An 11,992-nucleotide genomic window follows, 5' to 3' on the forward strand; every position below is an offset into this window, starting at 1 on the left:
GATCTGGGTGTGGCTGTGGCGGGGAGGCACTTCTGTGACATCACACGCAGAACAGGCTCCAGGGCTCAGAGAGTATGCGGCGCAGGGAGGCCTATGAAAGTCTTCCGCTGCGCCGCTTTCATACACATCTATGCCGGTGGCCGCAGCAGCTTTTGTTCCACCTGCGGCGCGGCTAGGGAGTGGGGATTGTTGATGCCGGAGGGGGCAGGTGGACTGGCAGCAAGACATTGGTGGTCATTCAGAGTTGATCGCTCGCTAGCAGTTTTTAGCAGCCGTGCAAATGCTATGCCGCCGCCCAGTGGGAGTGTATTTTAGCTTAGCAGAAGTGGGAACGAAGGGATAGGAGAGCGGGTACAAAAAATTTTTGTTCATTTTCAGAGCAGCTTCAGACCTACTCGGCACTTGCGATCACTTCAGACCATTCAGTTCATAAACACGCCCTGCGTTCGGGCAGCCACGCCTGCGTTTTTCCGAACACTCCCTGAAAATGGTCAGTTGACACCCAGAAACGCCCTCTTCCTGTCAATCACTGTGCGGCTGCCTATGCGACTGAAAAGCATCATCGCTAGACCCTGTGTAAAACTACATCGCTCGTTGTAATAGTACGCCACACGTGCGCATTGCGCTGCATACGCATGCACAGAAGTGCCGAGTTTTTGCCTGATTGCTGCATAGCGAACGAATGCAGCTAGCGATCAACTTGGAATGACCCCCATAGGACGCTGCAGTGAAAGGATGTTTTCCCCCTATCTACAGTGCAGAGACTTGCTGCAGATGCAGTGGCATACCCTCCAGCTGCACCTTTTTGGCAGGTACAGTCCCTTTTTTTTTATGGTCTGTACCGATTATTGACTCTCCAAGCTTCCATTGAAAGTATAGGAAAAGGGGCGTGGCCACGCGCCTGTACCCGTGACCACGCCCCTTTTTCGAATGTGTATCAATGTTTATGTGTAAAGTGTTGGAGGGTGTGTTGCTGCAGATGCAGGGGGACTATTTTGGGGTGTGGGGCTGGAGCTGCAGCTCCATCAGTCTCAGTGCTAATCCTGCTTTGTGAAAACACAGCAGCCAAAGGGCAGAGCCTCCCATTGGATGTAACCTGTGTGGGAGGGCATTTCTCAACCAATCAGCTGTGGGCTGGGTGTGATAGACCTGCCACTAACCCAATGAGAGCTCCTAGCCACGCCCAGCGTTAGAAACCCAAGCACAGAATCACAGGGCTATTATATAGGAGATATATATTTCTCATACGTCCTAGAGGATGCTGGGGATTACATCAAGACCATGGGGTATAGACGGGATCCGCAGGAGACATGGGCACTCTAAAGACTTTTCATTGGGTGTGAACTGGCTCCTCCCTCTATGCCCCTCCTCCACACCTCAGTTTTAGAAATGTGCCCAGGTCGACTGGATGCACTCTGAGGAGCTCTACTGAGTTTCTCTGGAAAGACTTACGTTAGGTTTTTTATTTTCAGGGAGATCTGCTGGCATCAGTCTCCCTGCTCCGTGGGACTGAGGGGGCAGAAGCAGAACCAACTTCCTCAGAGTTTCATGGCTCTGCTTCTGGCTGACAGGACACCATTAGCTCCTGAAGGGAACTGAACGGTAGCCGTGTCTAGATGCTCACTCCCACAGCACGCCGACACCCCCCTCACAGAGCCAGAAGTCAGAAGACAGGTGAGTATAAGAAGAATGATCTGCTATCAAGTAAGTGACGGCTGAGGTGCGGCGCGGCTGGCGGGAGCGCAGCGCGCCATTGCTGCCCACACACACAGGCATTACAGGGTGCAGGGCGGGGGGGGGGGGGGGGGGGAGCGCCCTGGGCAGCAAGAAAAATACCTCAAACTGGCTAAAAGGGGGCATAAGTTGCCGTTGGCACAGCCCTACCCCCGCCAGTATAAATATTACAGTGTTTGTATGAGTGTAAGGACATGCCATTGCAGGGGCAGTGCTTCTTCCACAGGCAGCCAGCACACTACTCAGCGCCATTTTCTCTATCTCCTCAGGCTGCAGAGAACACGCTGGTCCTCTCCTCCACTTCTGACAAGTACAGGGTGCTATTAAGGGGGGGCGCAAAGCGATTGTGGTGCATTTGATAGTGTATATTACTATTTAAAAAGCGCTGTTAGGCTGTGGACATACTGTGTTCACAGGAAATACTGGCGCTGGGATTGTGAACTGGCTGCTCCTATCCTGTGTCCCTCTGACAGAGTTTACTGTGGGTCTGTCCCCAAAATAAGTCCCAGTGTGTCTGTTGGTGTGCTGTACACGTGTGAGGCATGTCTGAGGCAGGGAGTTCCTCCCCGGAGAAAGCCATTTTAGGGACACAGAGTTGTAATGTGGTGGCGCTACCGGCACACCAAGAGCCTGCATGGGTGAAAGAGATACGTGACAGTATGCACCTGATTAACCGTAGATTAGATAAGTCTGAATCTAAGGCTGCATGCTGGAGAAAATCTGTGGAAGATGTGATTATTCAGGATGCTGTTATTCCTTATGCGGGCGGCCCCTCTGGGTCGCATAAGAGACCATTTGCAAATGTTTTAAACACTGATACCGATACGGATTCTGACTCTTGTGTCGACGATAGTGAATCCAGAGAGATAGATCATAAATTGGCAAAAAATATACAATATATGATTGTGGCTATAAGGGACATGTTGGAGGTTACAGAAACCACTCCTGTACCTCAGGAGAAGGCATATTTATGTAAGGAAAAGAAGTCCAAAGTCACGTTCCCTCCTTCACACGAACTAAATGCTCTGTTTGAAGGGAAGTGGGTGAATCCTGATAAAAGATTTCGTATTCCCAAAAGGATTCACATAGCTTACCCTTTCCCGGCTGAGGACAGGAAAAAGTGGGAGTCGCCCCCTGTGTTATACAGTGCACTTTCCAGGTTGACAAAGAATGTAATTCTCCCTGCACCTGGCACGGCTTCTCTTGAAGAGCCGGCAGACCGCAAAATGGAAACGACATTGAAATCCATTTATGTTACCAATGGTACACTGATTAGGCCCACTATTGCCTGCGCATGGGTGAGTCGCGCTATTGAAAAATGGTCAGAAAGCGTGTCATCAGAAATTGACACGATTGATAAAGATGAGATACTCCTTAAATTAGGGAATATCAAGGACGCTGCCGCCTACATGCTGGAAGCAATGAAGGATATTGGACTCTTGAGTTCACAGGCCGCTACCATGACAGTATCGGCTAGGCTGGCGTTGTGGATTCGCCAGTGGAACGCGGATGCAGATTCCAAAAGAAACATGGAGGCTCTCCCATATAAAGGTGAGGCCTTATTTGGCGATGGCCTGGATGCGTTAGTCTTGGCTGCTACCGCAGGTAAGTCAACATTTTTGCCCTCTGCGCCTGCACCGGCAAAAAAGACCTATCACACGCAAATGCAGTCCTTTCGACCCAATAAATACAAAAAGACGAGAGGTTCCCCCTTCTTTGCAGGGAGGGGAAGGGGAAAGAAGCCCACAGCGGCTCCAGTTTCCCAAGAGCAGAAGTCTACCCCTACTTCTGCCAAATCCACAGCATGACGCTGGAGCTCCCTTGCGGGAGGCCGCTCGGGAGGGGGCACGTCTCAGACTCTTCAGCCAGGATTGGATTCTGTCTGGCCTGGATCCCTGGGGGTTGCAAATAGTATCCCAGGGGTACAAGCTGGAGTTTCAAAACGTTCCCCCATGCCGATTTTTCAAATCGACCTTACCAGTTTCTCCGTCAGAAAGAGAAGCAGTAACAGCGGCAATCCAAAAATGATGTCAAGACCAGGTCATAGTCCTGGTACCGTTGTCACAACAAGGGAGGGGTTTTTATTCAAGCCTCTTTGTGGTTCCGAAGCCGGACAGCTCGGTCAGACCGATCCTAAATCTAAAGGATCTGAATGGTTACCTAAAACGGTTCAAATTCAAGATGGAATCACTTGGGGCAGTGATTGACAGTCTGGAGGAGGGGGACTACTTGGTGTCGGTGAACATAAAGGATGCTTACCTGCATGTTCCCATTTATCCTCCTCACCAGGTTTATCTGAGATTCGCGATTCAGGATTGCCATTACCAATTCCAGACGTTACCTTTCGGTCTCTCCACGGCGCCGAGAGTATTCACCAAGGTGATGACGGAGATGATGGTTCTCCTGTATCAGAAAGGAGTCAATATAATTCCTTATCTGGACGACCTCCTGATAAAGGCGAGATCCAGGGAGCAGTTGTTACAAAACATATCACTCTCTCTGTCAATACTCCAACAACACGGGTGGATCATAAATTACCCAAAGTCACAGTTGGAACCGACGACAAGGTTGTCTTTCCTCGGGATGATTCTGGACACAGAAGTTCAGAGAGTATTTCTTCCGCTGGAAAAGGCTCTGGAAATCCAGAAAATGGTAAAACAGATATTGAAACCATCAACTGTGTCGATCCATCAGTGCATTCGGTTGTTGGGGAAGATGGTGGTGGCCTACGAGGCCATACAGTTTGGCAGGTTCCATGCCAGAGTATTCCAGTGGGACCTGTTGGACAAGTGGTCGGGGTCACACCTACACAAGCACCGAAAGATAATCCTGTTGTCAAAAACCAGGATTTCACTCCTGTGGTGGTTACACAGCTCTCACCTACTAGAGGGACGCAGGTTCGGGATTGAGGTCTGGGTCCTGAGCAGTCTCTCAGAGAGAAAACTTACAGGGACGTTGGTCACAACAGGAAGCCTGCCTTCACATAAACGTTCTGGAGCTAAGAGCCATTTACAACGGCCTTCAACAAGCGGTACATCTTCTTCAAGACCGTCCCGTGCAGATCCAGGAGGACAATGTAACAGCAGTCGCATACATAAACAGGCAGGGTGGAACGAAAAGCAGAGCGGCAATGGCGGAGGCGACAAAAATCCTCCGCTGGGCAGAAAAACATCTACAAGCTCTGTCGGCAATATTCATTCCAGGAGTAGACAACTGGGAAGCAGACTTCCTCAGCAGACACGATCTACATCCAGGAGAGTGGGGCCTCCACCAAGAAGTCTTCGCAGAGATGACAAGTCTTTGGGGAGTTCCTCAAATAGACATGATGGCATCTCGTCTCAACAAGGAGCTTCAGAGATACTGTTCCAGGTCGAGAGACCCTCAAGCAGTAGCAGTGGATGCACTGGTGACCCAGTGGGTGTTTCCGTCAGTATATGTCTTCCCTCCACTTCCGCTGATCCCAAAAGTACTCAGGATCATAAGAAAAACAAGGGTTCGAGCAATCTTCATTGCCCCAGACTGGCCAAGGAGGGCTTGGTACCCAGATCTTCAAGTGTGTACCAAGACTTACCGCGGCTACGTTTGACGGCATGGCTGTTGAGCGCCGTATCCTAGCCAGGAAGAGTATTCCTGAGGAGGTCATCCCCACCCTTATTCAGGCCAGAAAGGGAGTAACGTCAAAACATTACCACCGTATTTGGAGAAAATATGTATCTTGGTGTGAATCCAAGAAAGCTCCTACGGAAGAGTTTCATTTAGGACGTTTTCTCCAATTTTTGCAGGATGGTGTGGAGGCGGGCCTCCAATTGGCAGCAATCAAGGTCCAGATTTAGGCCTTGTCAGTGTTCTTCCAGAAACAATTGGCCTCTCTTCCGGAGGTTCAGACCTTTGTGAAAGGGGTTCTGCACATCCAGCCTCCATTCGTGCCTCCAGTGGCACCATGGGACCTTAACGTGGTATTGCAGTTCCTTCAATCGGATTGGTTTGAGCCTCTACAAAAGATAGAGTTGAAATTTCTCACTTGGAAAGTGGTGATGCTTTTGGCTTTGGCATCCGCAAGGTGGCTGTCTGAATTGGGGGCCTTGTCTCACAAGAGCCCTTACCTGATCTTCCATGAAGAAAGGGCAGAGTTGAGGACTCGTCAACATTTTCTTCCGAAGGTGGTTTCATCTTTCCACATAAACCAACCTATTGTTGTGCCAGTGATTACTGACACATTCACTGAGTCAAAATCTCTAGATGTGGTTAGAGCTTTGAAAATCTATGTTGCTAGAACGGCTCATATACGGAAAACAGAGGCTCTATTTGTCCTGTATGATCACAACAAGATTGGCTGTCCTGCTTCCAAGCAGACTATTGCACGTTGGATTAGAAATACGATTCAGCAAGCTCATACTACGGCTGGATTGCCGTTACCGACGTCGGTAAAGGCCCACTCCACTAGGAAGGTGGGCTCATCCTGGGCGGCTGCCCGGGGGGTCTCGGCATTACAGCTTTGCTGAGCAACTACTTGGTCAGGGTCAAGCACGTTTGCTAGGTTCTACAAGTTTGACACCTTGTTCGATGAGGACCTCAAGTTTGGTCAATCGGTGCTGCAGGGTCATCCGCACTCTCCCGCCCGTACTGGAGCTTTGGTATAGAGCCCATGGTCTTGATGTCGTCCCCAGCATCCTCTAGGACGTATGAGTAAATAGGATTTTGATAACCTACCGGTAAATCCTTTTCTCCTAGTCCGTAGAGGATGCTGGGCGCCCGTCCCAGTGCGTACTTTACCTGCAGTTTAGTTATTATAGTTACACAAGTTGTGTTATCTTGGTTTCAGCATGTTGCTGCCATTGGTTCATGCCTGTTGGCGTGTGTTATGTTGAATGCCATGTGTGCGGCATGGTTGAGGTGTGAGTTGGTAGATATCTCACCACTAGTTAAGTAATTCCTTTCCTTGAAATGTCAGTCTCCCTGGGCACAGTTCCTACAACTGGGGTCTGGAGGAGGGGCATAGAGGGAGGAGCCAGTTCACACCCAATGAAAAGTCTTTAGAGTGCCCATGTCTCCTGCAGATCCCGTCTATACCCCATGGTCTTGATGTCGTCCCCAGCATCCTTTACGGACTAGGAGAAAAGGATTTACCGGTAGGTTATCAAAATCCTATTTTTTAATGAATAAAACATTAATCCTTATATTTCACTAGCAATTTGACTTTTTGCACTTTGATAAATCAGACACTAAGGGGTAAATTTACGCATAGCAACCAATCAGATTCCAGGTACTATCTTCTAGAACAGGGGTGGAGAACCTCCGGCCCACGGGCCGTATAAGGCCCACAAAGCCGTTTGTTCCAGCCGACCCACTTGTGTGTCAGCGAGACACGCTGCTGCTCAGTTCAGCGGAGGCGTGTCTCAGCTGTCAGGGCAGGGAGGAGAGCGCAGCTATATGTCCGGCGGCAGCGGTGGGCAGGTTCTCAAACCAATCAGTGCTCGCGGACCGGCAGGCAATCAGGAGCCGCCGCTGCCGGTCCACGATCTCTGATTGGCTCATGAACCGGCGGCTGGTTTGAGATCCTACATGCCGCCGCCGCCCGTCACAGCTGCGCTCTCCTCCCTGCCCTGATCCCTGACAGCTGAGACACGCAGCCGCCGGACGGAGCAGCAGCAGCGGTGAACAGCACAGTGGGGTGTGGGGGCATTTGTGGATATGTCACTGTGGGGGCATTTGTGTATCTGTCACTGTGGGGGCATTTCTATATCTAGCACTGTGGGGGCATTTGTGTATCTGGCACTGTGGGGGCATTTGTGTATCTGGCACTGTGGGGGCATTTGTGGATTTGGCACTGTGGGGGCATTTTTGGATCTGGCACTGTGGGGGCATTTGTGGATCTGGCACTGTGGGGGCATTTGTGTATCTGGCACTGTGGGGGCATTTGTGGATCTGGCACTGTGGGGGCATTTTTGGATCTGGCACTGTGGGGGCATTTTTGGATCTGGCACTGTGGGGGCATTTGTATATCTGGAACTGTGACGGCATTTGTGTATCTGGCACTGCACTTTTGGGGCATATGTGTATCACATCCCATTTTAATTGGCCACCAGTGCCGTTTCTAGCGGCGGGCGAGCCGTGCAACCGCACAGGGCGCCCACCGCGGCACTTTGTTACGCCTTATCGCCTCTGCCCGAGCGCTCCTGCTCGGGGGGCGGAGTTTCGCGGAATTACGCGTTTGCGTCGTGACGTCACGACGCAAACGCGTCATTTCGCGAAGCCCCGAGCAGGAGCGCTCGGGCAGAGGCGATAAGGAGATAAGCATGGAAGGAGGAGGCGGCCGGCGCGAGGGACGTGAGTCGGCGGGACCGAAGAGCGGGAAGATGTAAGTATTCTCTCTCTCTCCCCCCCTCTCCCCCCCCACTTGAAACCTGCCTGCCGCTGCCGCACTGTGTAAAATGGGGACACCTGCCTATGGGGATACCTGCCTGCCACACTGTGTAAAATGGGGGCACCTGCCTGCGTACTGTGTAAAATGGGGATATCTGCCTGCCGCACTGTGTAAAATGGGGGCACCTGCCTGCGTACTGTGTAAAATGTAGATATCTGCCTGCTGTACTGTGTAAAATGGGGATACCTGCCTGCCGCACTGTGTAAAATGGGGACACCTGCCTATGGGGATACCTGCCTGCCGTACTGTGTAAAATGGGGATACCTGCCTGCCGCACTGTGTAAAATGGGGACACCTGCCTATGGGGATACCTGCCTGCCGCACTGTGTAAAATGGGGGCACCTGCCTGCGTACTGTGTAAAATGGGGATATCTGCCTGCCGTACTGTGTAAAATGGGGATACCTGCCTGCCGCACTGTGTAAAATGGGGGCACCTGCCTGCGTACTGTGTAAAATGGGGATACCTGGCTGCCTGCCGCACTGTGTAAAATGGGGATATCTGCCTGCCGTACTGTGTAAAATGGGGATATCTGCCTGCCGTACTGTGTAAAATGGGGATACCTGCCTGCCGCACTGTGTAAAATGGGGGCGCCTGCGTACTGTGTAAAATGGGGATATCTGCCTGCCGCGCTGTGTAAAATGGGGACACCTGCCTGCCACGTTGTGTAATATGGGGACACTTGCCTGCTGTAATGTGTAAAAAGGGGACTTTTTTATTTTTATTTTTTCCCCCCTGTGGTGGGTGTGATGATATCTGAAGAGGCCACGCCCACTTCAATGAGACCACACCCATTTTAATCAGGCCACACACCCTTGTCGGGAGCGCGCGCGCCTTAGGCGCGCGCATGCTTTTTCTTTTTATGGCTATATGGGGGGGGGGACGCATTTTTTTTTTAGAGCAATTGGGGGGGGGGGCGCATTTTTAAATCTCGCACTGGGAGCCAAATTGTCTAGAAACGGCCCTGTTGGCCACACCCATATTTTGACGCGTGCGCGCCCTCAGTACCTCTGAGGGGCATAACTACTGGGTGGCAGGGTCATTTTCAGTTGATAATTTTTGTAAGGCCCCCGAAGGATTTTATAAATATCCGAATGGCCCTTGGTAGCAAAAAGGTTCCCCACCGCTGTTCTAGAAGGTGCTAGATAATCTGATTGGTTGATATGGCTCATATCTTCGTAAATTTACCCCTAATTCCTGACACACATATATTCACTGTTGGTTCAGGGTATACTGCCAGCAGCGCTCACAGATCAGACAAGTTCCAGTTCACAACATTCACAAATTTCACGTTCTTCCACCCATTCTTTCCCCTGTTCCTTCCACCTACCCCTATTCCTCCAGTCTCCCCTTATTCTTCCCCATATTCCTCCCGTCTCACCCTATCCTTCCCCATATTCCTCCCGTCTCACCCTATCCTTCCCCATATTCCTCCCGTCTCACCCTATCTTTCCCCATATTCCTCCCATCTCACCCTATTCTTCCCCATATTTCTCCCGTCTCACCCTATTCTTCCCCATATTCCTCCCATCTCCATTCTCCACCTATTCTTCCCACTATTCCTCCCATTTCCCCAATTCTTTCCCATAGTCCTCCGGTATCCCCCTGTTTCCCCCATTCCTCCCGTCTCCACCTATTCTTCCCCCTATTCCTCCCGTCTCCCCCTGTTCTTCCCAAAATTCCTCCCATCTGTCCCTATTCTTCCCCATATTCCTCTCGTCTCACCCTATTCTTTCCCCTATTCCTCCCATTTCACCATATTCCGCACATCTACCCCTACCTGTTTCTCACCCTATTCTTCCCGTCTCCCCATATTCTTCCACATATTCCTCCCATCTCCCCTATTCTTCCCATCTCCTCTTCTTTCCCATATTTCTCCAGTCTCCCCCTATTCTTCCACATTTTCCTCCCGTCTCCCCTTATTCTTCTACATATTCCTCCCATCTCCCCTATTCTTTCCCGTAGTACTCCGGTATCCCCCTATTCTTCCCCATATTTCTACCATCTCCCCCTATTCTACCCCATAATCCTTCAGTTTTCCCCTATTCTTCCCCACATTTCTCTTGTCTCCCCCTATTCTTCCCCATATTTCTCCCGTCTCCCCCTATTCTTCCCCATAATCCTCCTGTCTCCCCCTATTCTTACCCATATTCCTCCCGTCTCCCCCTATTCTTCCCCATATCCCTCCATCTCACCCTATTCTTCCCAATATTCCTCCCGTCTCCCCCTATTCTTCCCCATATTCCTCCCATCTCCCTCTATTTTTCCTCATATTCCTCCCGTCTCCCGCTATTCTTCCCCATATTCCTCCTGTCTCCCCCTATTCTTCCCCATATTCCTCCCGTCTCCCCCTATTCTTCCCCATATTCCTCCCATCTCCCTCTATTTTTCCTCATATTCCTCCCGTCTCCCGCTATTCTTCCCCATATTCCTCCCAGCTCACCCTATTTCTCCCATATCCCTCTATTATTCTTGATATATTTATAATGTTTATTACATATACTTTATATAAGGAACTTTATATTACATCTATTTTATATAAGGGACTCTACTGTGTGGTGTAATGTAAATAATGGACACTACTGTGCGGTGTAATGTGTATAATGGAAACTACTGTGCGGTGTAATGTGACTACCAGACACTACTGTGTGGTGTAATGTGTATAATGGACACTACTGTATGGTGTAATGTGTATAATGGACACTACTGTGCGGTGTAATGTGTATAATGGACACTACTGTGCGGTGTAATGTGTATAATGGAAACTACTGTGCGGTGTAATGTGTATAATGGACACTACTGTGCAGTGTAATGTGTATAATGGACACTACTGTGTGCTGTGATGTGAATAACGGACACCACTGTGCGGTGTAATGTGTATAATGGACACTACTGTTTGGTGTAATATGAAAAATGGACACTACTGTGCGGTGTAATGTGTATAATGGACACTACTGTGTGGTGTAATGTGTATAATGGACACTACTGTGTGGTGTAATGTGTATAATGGACACTACTGTGTGGTGTAATGTGTATAATGGACACTACTGTGTGGTGTAATGTGTATAATGGAAACTACTGTGCGGTGTAATGTGTATAATGGACACTACTGTGCGGTGTAATGTAAATAATGGACACTACTGTGTGGTGTAATGTGTATAATGGACACTACTGTGCGGTGCAATGTGTATCATGGACACTACTGTGCGGTGTAATGTAAATAATGGACACTACTGTGTGTTGTGATGTGAATAACGGACACTACTGTGCAGTGTAATGTGTATAATGGACACTACTGTGTGGTGTAATGTATATAATGGACACTACTCTGCGGTGTAATGTGTATAATGGACACTACTGTGTGGTGTAATGTGTATAATGGACACTACTGTGCGGTGTAATGTGTATAATGGACACTACTGTGCGGTGTAATGTAAATAATGGACACTACTGTGTGGTGTAATGTGTATAATGGAAACTACTGTGCGGTGCAATGTGTATAATGGACACTACTGTGCGGTGTAATGTGTATAATGGACACTACTGTGCAGTGTAATGTGTATAATGGAAACTACTGTGCGGTGTAATGTGTATAATGGACACTACTGTGCGGTGTAATGTAAATAATGGACACTACTGTGTGCTGTGATGTGAATAACGGACACCACTGTGCGGTGTAATGTGTATAATGGACACTACTGTGTGGTGTAATGTGTATAATGGACACTACTGTGTGGTGTAATGTGTATAATGGACACTACTGTGTGGTGTAATGTGTATAATGGAAACTACTGTGCGGTGTAATGTGTATAATGGACACTACTGTGCGGTGTAAT

Source organism: Pseudophryne corroboree, chromosome 2, assembly GCF_028390025.1.
Source record: "Pseudophryne corroboree isolate aPseCor3 chromosome 2, aPseCor3.hap2, whole genome shotgun sequence".
NCBI classification, from domain to species: Eukaryota; Metazoa; Chordata; class Amphibia; order Anura; family Myobatrachidae; genus Pseudophryne; species Pseudophryne corroboree.